The sequence below is a fragment of the Dasypus novemcinctus genome, chromosome 16, assembly GCF_030445035.2.
Source record: "Dasypus novemcinctus isolate mDasNov1 chromosome 16, mDasNov1.1.hap2, whole genome shotgun sequence".
Classification (NCBI taxonomy): Eukaryota; Metazoa; Chordata; class Mammalia; order Cingulata; family Dasypodidae; genus Dasypus; species Dasypus novemcinctus.
Window position 1 is genome coordinate 72,229,805 of NC_080688.1, and position 17,311 is coordinate 72,247,115.

Here is a 17,311-nt window from a genome sequence, read left to right on the forward strand (position 1 = left end):
AAAATTTGAAAGTCAAGCCTCTGAGAAAATAGTTACCAGTAGATACAATTCCTTATTGCATTTAAAGTAACAGGGTGACAGCAGTCCTCTGAAGTCCATTCTTCCTTTCCGTTTACCCTAGTGACTTACCTTCAGCTTTCGCCTTAGGAACTGTCTGGTTTCACCTTTCTTCATCTCTGATATTTGCTCCCACAGAGCCATATCTTTGCCCAGTGATCTCCTCAGACTCTGTTACTCAGTATCTTTCAAGGAAGTGAAGAATAATTTTTTTATTAGTGAAATTTTAGGCAGGATCTTGCCTAAAATGCATGGATGTGGAACATTTGTTATAATTCGTAAAGGCACATTTTTATAGTTGCACTATTAGCTATAGTCCATGGTTTAATTTAGGGTTCACTGTGTAGTACAGTTCCATGGATTTAAAAAAAATTATTCTAGTACCATGCTTGCAACCTAAAATTTCTTCCTTTTTAAAAACTACTTTCAAATATATAATTCAATGCTGTTAATTAAGTTCACAATGTTGTGCTTCCATCACAATAATTCATTACCAAAACTCTTCCAACATCCCAAATAGAAACTTTATTTTAAGCCTTAGTTCCCTATACCCTACCCTCACCCACCCCATCCCCTGGTAACTTATATTCTAGATTCTGACTCTATGAATTTGCTTATTCTAATTATGTCATACTAATGAAAGCATATAATCTTTGTCTCTTTGTGTCTGGCTTATTTCACTCAGCATGATGTCTTAAAGGTTTATCCATGTGTCACATATATCTGAACTTCATTCCTTTTTACAGCTGTACAATATTCCATTGTATATATATCATTTTGTTTACGCATTCATTGATTGATGGACACTTGGGCTGTTTTCATCTTTTGGCAATTGTGAATAATGCTACAGTGGACATATATGTGCAAATATCTGAGTCCCTACTTTCAATTCTTTTGGGTATATACCTAGAAGTGGATTTGCTGGGTCATATGGTAATTCTATACTTAACTTTCTGAGGAAGTGCCAACCTGTCTTCCACAGTGGCTGCACCATTTTATATTCCCACTAGTAACAAATGAGTGTTCCTATTTCTCCATATCTTCCCCAACACTTGTAATTTTCCATTTTTAAATAATAGCTATTCCAGTGGATGTGAAATGGTATTTCATTGTGCTTTTGATTTATGTTTCTCTAATGATATAGAGCATCTTTTTATGTGCTTTCTGTCCAATTGTATGTCTTCTTTGGAGAAATATCTACTTAAGGCTTTTGCTCATTTTAAAATTGGGTTGTTGGTTTTTCTGCTGTTGAGTTGAAGGACCTCTTTACTCTGGATATTAAATCCTTATTGAATATGTGGTTTTCAGATGTTTTCTCCTAGAGTATACGTTGTCGATTTGCTCTTATGATAAAGTCCTTTGATGAGGTCCCATCTATCTAATTTTTTCTTTTGCTGCTTGTGCTTTGAATAAAAAGTCTAAGACACCATTGCCTAACACAAGGTCCTGAAGATGTTTCCCTATGTTTTCTTCAAGGAATTTTATAGTTCTCATTGTTATACTTAGATGTTTGATCCATTGTGGGTTGATTTTTATGGACGGTGTGAGGTCGGGGGTCCACCTTCATTCTTTTAGTAAATAGAGGTCACTTTTCCAGCTACAGTTGTTGAAGAAACTATTCTTTCTCAATTGAGTGGTCATTGTTCCTTTGTCAAAAATGAGTTGGTCATAAATTTGAGAGTTGATTTCTGAGCTCTCAAATCCAGAGTCTACATATCTGTCCTTGTGCTAGGACAATGCTGTTTTAATTACTGTGGCTTTGTAATAAGTGTTAAGATGGGGAAATGTAAGCTTGTAAGTAGCTGATGATATGACAGATTTTCTTGAATGTCAGCCCTCATTTCAGGAAGGGCCGCCCAAGGTGGATGCAGAGAGTAGGTTTTCCCAGGTTTTTCTAGGACCGGGCTTGTGCTTGCTTAGGAGTTCCCTTGTTTACAGAGTTTGAATCCCAGGAGACAGACACCCCTCTCCCAGAGGTTCTGCTGAGAGACTTAAAGCAAGTCAGTCTTTGTGTCAGGTCATCTGCTTCAACTGTTTCTTACACTGCTTTGTAGTCTCAAGCGTCTTTTACCTGGTGGGCACATTCTGGGAGGGGTTGGGAGTTTCCCGAGTCCTCCATGGATTTTTATGTCCCTTTCTGGAACCACCAAGATACACAAAGGGCCAGAGCCCACTAAAGCCTGCCATAAGAGCAGGGTACTAGTAACTGCTGTGCAGAGAGCGCAGTAAATGTACTGGTATTTACTATAATCTATCAGTCTCTTTCTCCTGCTCTTACTTGACGTGGATGCTATGGTGTTCTACTGGACTCTGGAGTTTTGAAATAGTTGATTCAGATGTTTCCTGCAGATTTAATAGCTGTTCTTGTGAAGGGACTGATTCCAGGAACTTCCTACTCTGTCATCTTCCCACCGTCCCCTGCACATGTGATCATGTGCCTCTTCAGGTCCAAAGTGTTGTTGAAGTCCTTGCAGCAGAAAGTGCATGGTGCCTCTTTACCTGGCTATGGCACTTGACAAAGTGCTAAAGGCAGAAGCCCTTGCTGCTGAGGTGACAGCTGTGAACATCCGAGGTCACTGCATGTACCTGTGGTGAACTTGATTTTCAACCTGGAGATGGGTTGCCACTTTGCTGCCTGGTGACACCAGTGCCCTTGGCACCGCTGTGTTCAGGGGCTTTGCACTTGGGCTGCACAGAGACAAGCTGCTCTCAGCCTGGCAGGACTGCTCTCTGCACTGCTGCTGCTCCCGCCCACACCACAGCAGTCCTTGGAGGACTACAAGAGCAGGTGACCCAGGTGACCCAGGTCCACTGCAGGGGGAGGGGCCGCAAAGAACACTTCTGAAACTAATCCCTGCTCACAAGCGATGGTGGGAAACCAACCCTACAGGGGTGCTTCTCAGGTAACACTGGAGCATTTAAAATATATGTATATATAAATTTTGATTAACTTTTAAATTCTATAAGTATTTTTTTCTTTTTTTATTCCTTACCAAAGTAATCAATGCTGATTATAAAAATTCAAACAGTACAGAAACATATAAGGTAAAAAATAAGGTTCCATGTAATTTCCATGATACACCTACATCCCCTGATGTGTACTGTATCAGATTATTTTCTATGTGGGTTCTAACTTTTTGTTATTACTATTTGAGCAAAACGGTTATATACTACATAGGTACTGTTCTGTAACTTGTTTTGTTTGCTATCTTTCCCATGTAACTGCTATCTTTCCCATGTAAATAAATCTTTAATGATCATTTAAGAATCATGCTTTGATATGCTGATCTTTATTATCTAATTCTAAATGGCAGAAATTTTGGAATAAGTAGCAGGGTAGCATAGCAACATGTTTCTTTTTCTACTTTGGTAGTCAATTTGCTGACAGAACCAAACTAGTGATTAGTGCTTACTCTGGAGCCAGAAGACTTAGGGTTGATTCACAGCTCCATTATATCTTAGCGCTATGACCTTGGGTAAGTGACTTAATGTCTTTGGCCTCAGTTTCCTGGCCTATAAAGTAGACATAATGCATAATAATATTTACCCCAGAAGGTGGTTGTTATGAAAAGAGCTACAAAATGAAGGCTGTTATCATTGTCTATTAACTTCTCACAGTGATCTTTATCATTTTCAGATTCTCTTGCTGGCCAGGAATGCGGCTCTGTTAGCAACACAGTATATTGCATGAGAGGCAGGACATGATAATGCTAAGGAAGTCAGACGCTGAAATAAGATTGGAAACTTCTTGATTCTTCCTTCTCACATCTTTGTGACCTTGAGAAAGTTACTTATTCTACTTGTCCTCCCATTTTCTCACCAGTAAAATGGGATAATGGTTTCTGTATCAGAAAATTATTGAGAGAATAGGACATAATCATTTAGAACTGTGCTGTTCAATATGGAAGCCACTAGCACAATGCTGCTATGAGCACTGGAAACGGGGCTAGTCTAAACTGACATCTGCTCTAAGTGTAAAATACACATCAGATTTTGAAGACTTAGTAAGAGAAAGGTATGTAAAAACCTCATTAATAATTTTTATTGATTACTTGCTGAAAAGATATGTTGGATACTTTGTGTTAAATAAAATACAGTATTAGATTTAATTTCTTTATTTCTTTTTTTAAAAAATGTGGCTACTAGTAGATTTTTAATTTCTTATGTGACTCCCATTTGTGGGTTGCATTATATTACTATTGCACAGTGACAATCTAGCAAGCACTCAGAATTGGTCAGCTATTATTTTAGGGCACCTCTCTCTTCCAGGTAAACAAAAAAAAAAAATTACTGTTTTTACATACTTCTTTATGGCTCAGGTGTCACTCTGATGACATAAGAAAAAATCATGGTATCATAACTGTATTAGAGGTGAGAGCTCTGTTCATTTCGAGGGGAAGAATTGTCCTGAATTTTCTCATTGATAGAAATGCTTTTGGTGTGAGAAATCAAGGTTTTTCTCCAACAGTGGACTGAGTAATGGTTGCAAACTAATTACAGCAAGCATATTGCACTTTGCTTTGCAGTAACAGCTTTCTACCAGCTGTTTCCTTTAGCAGTTGTTCTTTTCAAGTAGGTACCAATGCTGCTGGAAGTGTGGGCTGCCAGAAAGCAATTTCAATTCTTTGCTTCAAATTGAAATCTGTATTTATATATATATATATATTTTATTTTTTTCTTAAGGGCCTTTCAAAATCTATATAGCTCTAAGGCAAATTTCACACACCCTTTCTGGTCCTTTTTTCAGAAAAATATCTTTTGAAAATTATACACCAAATGATACAAAATCTCAAGTTTAATTAAGCTTTAGCAAAAATATCCTTTAACCATTACATTTGTTTCTTGTTTATTCCCTCATAGCCTGCAACTCTTCTGAAGTACACTTTCAATGAGAGATTCAATAGAGCCATTTAGAGTAGTCATTACTGTAGATTAAATAACTATTCCCATCTGGCTCATGAAATATAGAATCTGTATTTCTCCCTGGATAATAAATACAGTAAGTAACTACTTACCATCCCTTAGACCATCATTTTTGTCTGGGCTGGAAGATTTTTCTTTATTAGTTATCAATGAAGTCTTTCCATTAAAGCTTTTCTTGCAAAGAAACATGTCCTGCAAGCTCATGTCTATAGAGAAAAACATTTTGCTGGTGCCTGTGACCACAGCAGGGCTTCAAATGTGTGATGGTGATTATCGACAAAGGTGGCATTTACTGAGCACTTACTTCCTGGTAGGCGTAAAAGCATAGGGATGATGTCAAATGACTTGAACATGTCATCTCCTGTAAATCTTTTTCCAAAACACTTTGAAAGGCATTACCCCTTAGAATCTAGGAAAGTGAGATTCAGAGTACCATACTTTAGTAACAGGCTAAACCAAGATTCTAATCTAGTATTTTCTGATTGCAGGTCCCGTGATCCTTACTCTAAACCAGGAGCTCTAAAAAGATGTGAGCACTTCAGGGGCTGTGCCTGATGACAAACTGGGGTGCGGGAATGTTAAAACTTTTACTTAGATATGCTTTTCTTATCTTTTAGAAATTTCTATGTGTCTGTTTTACAATGTATATGATCAATAAAACAGTACATTACAAAATATCTGTAAAAATATACAGGTATTGGGAAATCCATGCTCAAAAATTAATTTTTCTGGTAAGTTTTTCACTATTAAAAAATTGCCCCATATTTTACCACAGCGTTGGAGAAACTAGTGTGTATTGCCATTGCCACTCAAAAGCTCGAACATGAGAGATGTATGATGACAAAGCATATTATTCAATATTAAAAACTTTTTAATTGCCAGAAGAGTATTCCCTTAAAGCATTCTTCATCCTTATCTTTACTACAACTGAAGCAAAGCTCCACATTCAAGTGCTCCTTTCCCTGGGTGTGAAGGGATTTTTTTCTCCCCTTTATTCTTCAGTGAAAAGTTGCTGTGGCCACTTCACCACTGTGGTCTGTTTCAGCTACCTATTCTCAGCTTGCTTCATTGCTATCCTCATTTCAGGAACTCTGAGGTAAATAGCAGCCCATGACACACTGTTTCCACAGCCATGCTGGCGCCAACTAATGCAGAGAAGGTTGAGGTGTCTCACTGCAGGGCTCTAATTACCCCTATGCAGCTAACACAAAGCTCTTTCTCCTGGACAAACAGTCTTCCCTGAAAGTTGGTAGCTGCTGAGAGGAATAACTAGAGGGAACTGTAATGTAGAAAAGCCTGGATTCTCAGTATGACTATCCCAAGAAACCAAGGGAAAAGTTAAGTTTTCCTGTCTTAAGATTCTCATGATTTTCTGAGGGCAAGAGGAGAGGAGAGAGAGGGCTCTGTCTTCATTCCTTCCCAGTGCGCCCATCCACACTTCTTTAGGAAAAACCCATCTCAGGCCATGGGCATGGTCTCACCTCTTCTCACTTCAGATAAATGTAAGCCACAGTGGTGCAAGTCCACAAGTCCTAAAATAAGGGCTCGAATAGAACATGCACAGGGGAATTAACATGAGAGTGGTTCCTTAAACATCCTTCTGTGAAAACGAGGCAAACATCTGTGCCTGCCCTTCTTCCTGTGTCATTTTGATCTCCCATAAGGAACCTTGTGCAGAGCACAGTTGTGCCCGCACACATGCTCCTCCAAAAGACAGACAAGAATTCTCCAAGATGGTGGCACTTCAATTCATATTAAGGAAGAAAAGCATTGTTACAAAGATTGTCCTTGCTACCAGAAATAGCATTTTACATTGTTTTACAAAAAGAGTTTTGGTCCTCATTTTTTCTTCCTACGCTGCTTGATAACAGTGACTGTACCATTCATTTGGAATTTTTCCTATTCCACCTAGTCTTAAAGTTATTACGCACTTATATATCCATCATCTCCCCAAGAGAGAGATTATACAGAGACGTGCAAGCCGATGTATATTGGCAAAGAGTTCCCTGGAACCGCAGGGCCTAGCCCAGGGATTTGCATGAGATGGGCATTCAAAAGAGGTTTCTGGGTTACAGTAAAGTCCGGTTCTCAGTTTGCATAGAGCTCATCCAGAGGAAGAGAGCTCCGAGGGTGGTGTCATATTTGGAAGAAAATGCAAAATAACAGAAGAGAGTAGCATAAGACAAAACATTATTTCCAGCGAATGCTTATCCTAAGTCCTCTTCTCCTCTGGGCTTCTGCAGGAAACACGCTGCAGGCTTTCATTTCATGTCAGTAATGATGGATGCTGCTGCTTCCTCCGCCCTAAAGATTTTGTCGTGGGTTTTTTAGGGACCACTGGGAACAGGGCACAGGAGCTGGCTCACAGGAAACTAGCATTAGGGACTAAGGCCCAGACCTGGACCAGAGGGTAAGAGCAAAGACTAGAGCACTTGGTGGGTTATTTATTTATTTTTAAGATTAAAAAAAAAATTATTTCTCTCCCCTCCCTCCATTGTTTGCTCTCTGTGTCCATTTACTGTGTATTCTTCTGTGTCTGTTTGTATTCTCATTAGGCGGCTCCAGAAACCGATCCTGGGACCTTCCGGAGTGGGAGAGAGATGATCATTCTTTTGTGCTACCTCAGCTCCCTGGTCTGCTGTGTCTCTTATTCTCTCTCCTCTGTGTCTTTTTTTGTTGGGTAATCTTGCTGTGCCAGCTCTCCACATGGGCCAGCACTCCTGCGTGGGGCAGCACTCCGTGTTGGCCAGCACTCCGCGTGGGCCAGCTGCCACACAGGCCAGCTGCCACACAGGCCAGCTTACCTTCACCAGTAGGCCCTGTGCATCGAACTCTGGACCTCCTATATGGTAGATGGGAGCCCAATTGCTTGAGCCACATCTGTTTTCCTTGGTGGATTATTACAGGGACTCCATCTGTGCCAGAATTTGCTATTCAGGGTATTTATGATAGACATTGGGCATGTGGCCAATGGCTCTAAACACTGGTTAACTGTCAAACCAGGTGAAATGAGGTTTCCAAACCTTTTCAAGATTCTCATCTGGAAGAGGTAGAAGATGGACTGTGGTTAATAGGGTAGATATGTGAATGCTCTTGCATGCACTATAACAAATGTAAAAAACTAAGACAGGGTGTTAATAATCAGGTGGGTTGGGGGAAAATATGCCAAATGTAAGATGTGAGCCATAGTTAGTAATATCTTGATGATCCTCTTTCACAGTTGGTAACAATTGTTTCACAACAATGCAAGGTGTTGGTGGCGAGGTGATGAATGGGAGCCCTGTATGATGATACATGTTTGTTTTTGCAAGTTCACAACTTTTACTCTACATTTTTTGTTTATGTAGGTTCATGTATGAATGTTATAGTTTAATAAAGTTTTATTTATTTTTTTAAGATTCTCATCTGGAATAGGTGCAAGTCAATCAAAGTTTTGCCCGAATTCACCTGCTGGAGAAGCGGATGTGAGGCTGGGTGCAGGAGTGGGCACTGCTGACCTTGATTACAGGTGTGGAGGAGCGGCAGTATGAGGGCATTGCGCCAGCAGCTTCAGGGCATGGGAAGCCAAGACATGGGCGAAAGCATCAAGGTCCCTAAAGGGCTGAGGGAGGCAGGGAGGTTATTCCTGTGAAGAGGGGGCATCTGGCATCAAACAGGTTGGGAGGCAGAGCCAGAGGAGAGGCACTGAGGCTGGGGGGGGGGGCGGTTATCAGAGAACTTTTCGCAGGCCACGAAGGACTGCTTCTGCAGGGGGTCCACGTTGCTGAGCCGGATCAGGTGACCTGACAGACTCAGACCCTTCCTGAGGAGATGAGTGGATACAACGCTAATTATTCTCAAGGCCTTTCAGCTCCTTTTTAAAGCCAGGAGGTCTGCTTAAGAGAAGATGTGGATGCGGCTAACGATTTGAGCCGGTGAAGGGTATCAGCCAGGGTGGAAGCAGAGGATTTTAGAACTGGAAAACATGTTTGTTTGTTTTTTTTTTTTTGGCAGTGGTTCTCAATCCCCTGGAGGGTTTGTAAGACACAGATTCCTGGGCTCCACCCTTAGAGTTTTTAATTTAGTACGTCTTTCTAACAAGCTGCCAGGTGATGCTGATGATACTGGTCCAGGAAACACTCTTTGAGAACTACTACTTTAGAGGAATTTCTTTTCAAGCCTGTTGCACACTAGAATCACCTGGGAAGCTTAAAAAACAACAACAACAACAAAAAAAACCCACGCCAAAGCTGCATTCCAGACAAATTAATCCTGAATGATGGGGGGTGGGACCCTGGCATCAGAATTTTTTAAAGCTTCCCAGGTAATTCCAACACAGCCCGGTTGAGATCAAGTTGTTCAGATTTCTTCATCTGTGTCTTGGTTCAGTGGGAAATGATTGTCGTGTCTGCTCTAGGGATGGGGACTATTAGACTGTATATTACTTATTGCCATCCCTTATCTACATTCTCATTTTATAGTTGAGGAAATTGAGACATGATTTTACAATAATAATTTCTCTATGATGGGGGTAAGACTTAAGGGCTCTTTAATGGTCTGGGGAGGCTAAACACGCTGGAGCTAAGACTTGTCAGAAGTTTGGCTAAGAAATGTTAAGGCTGACTGGGGCACCAATAATGATGGAATGGCTAATCCTGCCTCTTTCAAGTGTAAAAGGTGAAATGGTGAGAATTGGTTCCAGGTATTAATTCAAACTACAATTGGATAGAAACATTTGTTAATACTATGTGATGCAACTTCATTTAAGGGCAGGAATTCTGTGCATGTTTAACTTCTCTGTGGGTTTGTGTGTGGGCATGTGTGTATGCAGGTGTGTGTGTGTCTGTGTGGGAGTGATGTCACAGCGGGGATGAGCTATTGCCTTGTGGAGGAGTAATATGTGAAAGAACAATAACAACCAGTCTTGGTTGTTAATCAAATAAGGACTAGTTGAATATTGGCAAGTAGCATGTATTGTAAAGAGGAAATATCACGAAGTTTAGTATCAATATCATAAAGTTGTTGTCTCTGTGTGAGGTAGAAACAGATACCATCCCTACACACCATAATTATTAAAGGTGAGGAGAAAACCCTCACCATTTACCAGCATTGCAGGGTCATGTAATAGGCTTTACCAAGTACGATCACTCCCAATTATAGTGGGTGCAGGGGGTGGGGGTGGGTGGGAGTTATTTGGGATACTTGCTTTTGCTGCTGGTGTTTTTCAATTTTATTTTCCTTTACTGGAAGCAAAAAGCTCAAGAGTTAGGTAGTCATGCAAAACAAACCCAAACAAACAAACAAAAACACAGAAGGAAAAATTAATAGAGCATAGGAACAAAATGTATTTTCTTAAGAGGTGTAATATGGGGTCATTTTCGTGACTTGGAACTGTCCTGAATGACATTACGATGACAGATACAGGCCATTATATATCCTGCCATAATCTACAGAATTGTGTGGGAGAGAGTGTAAACGACAGTGTACATTATAATCCATGCTGTGCGGCAATGCTGCAAATGTGTTCATCAATTGCAATGAATGTACCACACTATTTCTTTTTTTAAATTTAATTCCCCCCCCCCCCCCCCAGTTGTCTGTTCTCGGTGTCTATTTGCTGCATCTTGTTTCTTTGTCCGCTTCTGTTGTCGTCAGCGCACGGGAAGTGTGGGCGGCGCCATTCCTGGGCAGGCTGCACTTTGTTTTGCGCTGGGCGGCTCTCCTTACCGGGCGCACTCCTTGCGCGTGGGGCTCCCCCACGCGGGGGACACCCCTGTGTGGCAGGGCACTCCTTGCGCGCATCAGCACTGCGCATGGGCCAGCTCCACACGGGTCAAGGAGGCCCGGGGCTTGAACCGCGGACCTCCCATATGGTAGACGGACGCCCTAACCACTGGGCCAAGTCTGTTTCCCTGTACCACACTATTGAAAGTAGTTATTAATGTGGGAAAGGGTGGGAGGTGTGGGGAGTTGGAAATCCCTTTTTTCTGTGTAACATTTTATGTAATCTAAGTATCTTTCAAAAAAATAAAAAATACATTAAAAGAAAAAAAAAGTATTTTCTTCTTGAATGGGTGCCACATTCATACTTGACTCCCCCCACCCCCGAGCATTCCGCCACCCCCTTCCTTCCCAAGAGCACCCACTTTCTTCCAGCTGTCCGTGCTCCTGCCCCACCTGGTTCTGAGAGCCCATCTGGGTCACTGCCCCCCCTTTCGCCCCCCCGCTAGTGGCGTATGTAGGCGTGGGTGTATGATGAAAGGCTGGGAAAGATTTCTTCAGGATTTACAAGAGCCGGACAGGAAGCCGTGCCCCCCTCTTCCCTGGCTGTGGTCTCGGTTCTGCAGTCAGCTTCTTGCGCCTCTGAGTGGTGCTTCTTTGAGGACAAATGCAGAAGGGAAAGTTGCTGCTGCTGCGCCACCCAATTAACTGCCCCTCGATGCCTCTTGTACAGACAACGAATGTCCTTGTCTAAATCAGTCCAATTAGGGCTTCTCGTTCCTTGCTGCTGAAGGCGCATCACCAGACACATTTGGTTTCCTGAGCATGCTTGTGAGAGGCAAGCCCTTTTAAACATTTTCCAAGATGGAAAGATATCACAGAAAAGCCAATCTATCAAATCGCCATGCTGCTTTATAATTCTTTATAGAACCTGCTCTTCAAATTAAAAATAGCTTCCCATTGCACATTTTATTTTTATTTTTATTTCCATTTAGCGTAATCTTAGCAATTATCTTGACAGATTTAAGGTAAAGTACTTCATTCATGTAATAAAACTTGATTGACAGTTTTAATGTGTGGAAGAGGTTAAGATGTGACTTTAGCATTAATAGGCTTTTAAGCTCTACATAATACAAGCCAAACATATATTTAGAAAAATGGATCCAAATCCATGAAACTCTCCCTTAATATTATTAATAAAAATGTCTCCAAATTTAGACTTAGTTGCTGTTATTTCTTTTTAAATAAACTTTGAGATGTCATTTATATGCCAAAAAAATGCACTCATTGTAAATGTACGGTTTGATAAGTTTGGACAAATATATACATATGTATTTGTGTAACCACAAACCCCAATTAATCACGTCAGAAAATTCCTTTTTGCTCTTTTGAGGTCAATGTATTAGTTTGATTGGTACTATAAAGTCATATAATAAAACAGAAGGACTCTGCTGCATCTGGCTTATTTCACTCATAAGTTTTTTGAGATTTATCCATGTTGGTGAGTGTATCATTCATTTGTCCCTCTCTCTTGCTGAATAATATATGAATATATTACAGTTAACTTATTTATTCTGTTGAAATACATGGGTTGTTTCTACTGCTTGACTATTATGGACAAAATTGCTGTATATTGATGTACAAGTCTTTTGGGGACATATTTTTTTTCTCTTTTGTGGAATATCTAGGTCATATGCTAAGACTGTTCAACTTTTTAAGAAACTGCCAAACTCTTTTCCAAAGGGATCACATTGCTTTATGTTCCCATCAGCAGCGTATGAGTTCTGATTTTATCATATTGCCATCAGCATTTGGTCAGCCTTTTGGATTTTAGCCATTCTAGTGTGTGTGACATGATATCTCACTGTATTTTTTTTAAATTTTTTTAAAAAAATATTTTTAATTTTAAAGTATTCATAACACAAAAATAATTTTAACCATTTTAAATGGACAATTCTTTGACATTAAATACTTTGACAATACCGTGTAACTTTCACCATCATCAGTTTCAGACTATTTTCATCACCCCAAACAAAAACTCATACTCATTTAGTAATGACACCCCCTACCTCACCCTACTCCTATTAACCACTATTTTGCTTCCTACCTCTATGAATTTACTTATTCGATGTATTTCATGTAAGACATAATATTTGTCCTTTTATGCCTGGCATATTTCATTCTACATGATGTCTTCAAGGCTCATTCATGTTACAGCATGAATGGGGTACAGTATATCCCATTGTATGGATATACCACATTTTGTTTTTCTATTTATTCACCTGTTGATGAACACATGGGTTTCTTCTGCCTTTGGGCTATTGTGAAAAATGCTGCAATGAACATTGGTCTACAAATATCTGAATGAGTCCCTGGTTTCAATTTTGGGGGGTATATACTTAGGAGTAGAATTGCCAGGTCCTCACTGTGGTTTTAATTTCTCTTTCTCTGATGACCAATGATATTGTGCATCTTTATCTTTAATTTTCTTATTCACCATTCAAATACCATCTTTTAAAAGTCTTTGTTCAACTACTTTGCCTTCTAGAAAATAGAAATGTTTTCTTAACACTGAGTTGTAACAGTTTTTTCATGAATTTTGGATACAAATCCCTTGTCAGTTATATGGATTCAAATATTTTCTCCCAATCTGTGTCTTTTGTTTTATTTCTTTTCTTTTTTTTTTCCTTCACTTTAAAAAAATTTTTTAAAAGATACTTTGATTACATAAATGTTACAGAGAATATATAGGGGATTCCCACATGCCCCACTCCCCACACCTCCCACATTTTCCCACATTAGCAACATCTTTCATCAGTATGGTACATTCATTGCAATTGATAAACACATTTTGGAGCATTGCCACTAAGCATGGATTATAATTTACATTGTAGTTTAACTCTTTCCCATTCGACTCTGTAGGTTATGGCCAGATATATAATGGTCTTTATCGTTGTTGTAATGTCATTCAGGATGATTCCCAAGTCCCAAAAATGCCCCCCTGTTTCACCTATTTTTCCCTCTCCCTAATTCCAGAACATTCATGGGTCACTGCCTCCACAACAATGGTATTTCTTCCATTGCTAGAATCACAAGAAGTCTATAGTTGAATATTGGTAAGTTTATTTTAGTCCATAGCTCATTTCCCAATCCTCAGGATTCTAGGATGGTGATGCCCACTCCACCATTAATTGAGGGGGGGCTTCCATCACATACATCCGATGGATAGGACTCTCTTGCTTGCAGTTGTAGACACTCGCGGTTTCTTGGTATGTTGTTTGTCCATCCTCTCCTCCCTGTTAGTTGTCCTGGGTGAGTCTATGGTATTTATTTTCTTCATGGTGTCTTTTTTTTTTTTAATATATTTTTTATTTTTAAAAGATACTTAGATCACATAAAAAGTTACATAAAAAAATATAAGGGATTCCCATATGCCCCACTCCCTACAACTCCCACACTTCCCCACTTTAGCAGCTTCTTTCATTACTGTGGTGCATTCATTGCAATTGATGAACACATTTTAGAACATTGACACTAGTCATGGACTAATTTCCATTGTGGTTTATATTCTCTCCCACTCAAGTCTGTAGGTTATGGCTCTCTATATAATGGCCCATATCTGTTGTTGCAGTGCCACTCAGGATAATTCCAAGTCCTAAAATTGCCCCCTTATTACACCTCTTTGTCCCTCTCCTTGAGTTCAGGGTCTTTATGGTGATTTCTGAAGAGCAGAAAGTTTACATTTTGATGAGCCCAATGTATCAATTTTTTAAAACAATAGTGCCATTTGTGTTTTGTCTAAGAAATCTTTACCTACTACAAAGTCATCAAAAATTTTTCCTAGAGGTTTTCTAGTTTAATTTTTATGCCTAGGTCTATAATCCATTTCAGATTAAATTTTGCATGTGCGATAAGGCAAGGTTGTAGGTTCATTGTTTTCTCTAAGAATTGTTTCATCCTTATTTGTTGAAAATTCTATCCTTTATCGATTGACTTATGTTGCCATCTTTGTCAAAAACAAATTGACAATTGATGTGTGTGTCTCTTTCTGATCTCTCTATTTGATTTCACTTATATTGCCATGATTAGACTTAGTACTTATGGTAAATTCTTTTTTTTTTTTTTTTTAAAGATTTATTTATTTATTTTAATTCCTCCCCCTCCCCTGGTTGTCTGTTCTTGGTGTCTATTTGCTGCGTCTTGTTTCTTTGTCCACTTCTGTTGTCGTCAGTGGCACGGGAAGTGTGGGCGGCGCCATTCCTGGGCAGGCTGCACTTTCTTTTCACGCTGGGCGGCTCTCCTCACGGGCGCACTCCTTGCGCGTGGGGCTCCCCCACGCGGGGGACACCCTTGCGTGGCACGGCACTCCTTGCGCGCATCAGCACTGCGCATGGCCAGCTCCACACGGGTCGAGGAGGCCCGGGGTTTGAACCGCGGACCTCCCATATGGTAGACGGACGCCCTAACCACTGGGCCAAAGTCCGTTTCCCTATGGTAAATTCTTCAATCAGATAATTCAAGTTGTTCAAATTTTGTTTTGCTTTTTCAAAATCATTTTGGCTATTCTAGGCTGCGGTCACCCCTCGGGCTGAAGTGTGGTTTGCTGGCCTGGTGAGGGGCGGCGGCCACGGTAGGCCTATTCCAAACCGCTGCCCCCATAATAGGGTGGTTGGTCGGGCCCACCGCCACCCCTGAAGGAAGCTCGGCATGGGCGCAGAGTGCCCTCGGGTCTCCCCTTCTTGGCAGCCATGCTTCCGCGGCCGCCCCTCCTCCCGGATGGCGCCACACGATGCCTTGTGGGGTGGCACCCTTCTTCTTCTTTCTCCCTGCGCAGGCGCAGGGCGGAAAAATCCAGTCTGCCCTTTTCCCTCCCCCCAACAGCAGCAACAGCCAGGCGTGGGCGGAAAAATCCAGTCTGCCCTTTTCCCTCCCCCCACAGCAGCAACAGCCAGGCGTGGGCGGGAAACTCCAGTCTGCCCTCTACCCCAGCAACAGCAGCCACCAATCACTAAACCCTGCCACTTCCCCCAGCAACAGCAACAGCCAATCCCTAATCACCACCCCTCCCCCGTCCAGTACCGCCCACTGACCTTTCGCCGGCAACCAATCAGAACAGGGCGTGGCTTCGACCAATCAGCCTTCCCCAGCCCCTATAAAACTGTTGCCTCTCCCTCAATAAAGTGGACTTGCGTGTTTACCTTGTCTCCGCGGTAGTTCTTCTGCCGTGCACCCTCCAGTCCTGAGAGCCCCCGACAAGGGCCTGGCCTCCCTTGTCCCCAGTTCGTCGCCTGCTTCTCCGGGCGACCCCCTTGTCGCCGGCTTCGCTGGGCATCCCCGTCAGCCGAACCGTGCAACCCCTGTGAGACCGACCCCTCGTCTGCTGCCGGACCGACCCCTCATCCCAAGTGGGACCAACCCCTCGTCCCAAGTGGGACCGACCCCTCGTCCCAAGCTGGACCGACCCCTTGTCCGCAGCCAGACCCCACCTCTACCGACCGAGCAAACCGTCGCACTAGGCTCTAAGCATTTCTACTTAAGTCATAGAAGCATCTTGTCAAGATTTTAATAAATGCCTGCTGAAAATTTGCTGGGGAATTCATTAATTCATTAAATCTACACAATGTGGAAGGAACTGACATCTTAACAATACTGAGTCTTCTAATCAATAGACAGTGTATTTCTCCATTTATTTAAACCCTCTTTTAATTTCTCTCATCAATATTTTTGTACTTTGCAATGTATAGATTTATATATCTTTCATTAAATTTATTCCTAAGTACATTATGGGTTTTGATGCTATTGTAAGAATATTTTCTAATTATTTTTCCTTTTGTATCCTATAACCTTGCTAAACTGACATTTTAATATGAAAATCTTTAAACAAAAAGAAAAGTCAAAATCAAGCTATAGTAATACCCACGTTCCTACCACCTATATGCTATAATTAGTATTTTGCTATATTTTATTTATCACATATCTATTCTTCTATCAGTCTTATTTGTCTCAATTTTTTATGTTATTCAAGTAGATTGCAGACATCAATATAATTCACTTCAAACAATTAAGCATGTATATCATTAACTGAAATTAAATAACTCTTCATGGTTTCTTTGTTTTAGGTAAATCTATCTACAGTGAGGTACAAAACTCTTAAGTGAACCATTTGATGCCTTTTGACAAAGGCATAATACCTGTCTTTTCTCATATCCCTTTAAAGTTAATCTCAGACCCCTAGAGGCAACTTCATTTCTCCACCCCTCCCCCTTTTTTTGCTATAGAGTAGGTTGGTCTGTTTTAGAACTTTATATAGATAGACTCTCGTAGTATGTACTTTTTGGGGGAAGATTTCTTTCAATCAGTATAAATATAATGCTTTTGAATTTCATCCTTGTTGCTGCATATATCCTTTTTTAAAAAATTGCCAATAGGGAAGAAGCTGTGGCTCAATCAGTTGGGCTCCCGTCTACCAAGTGGGAGTCGCTGGGTTCATGTCCCAGGGCCTCCTTGTGAGGGCAAGCTGGTCCGTGCACCACAGAGAGCTGAAGCAGCAAAATGACACAACAAAGGGAGACAAGCAGACACAGAAAAATGCACAGCGAATGGACACAGAGAATAGACAGCAAAAAACAAG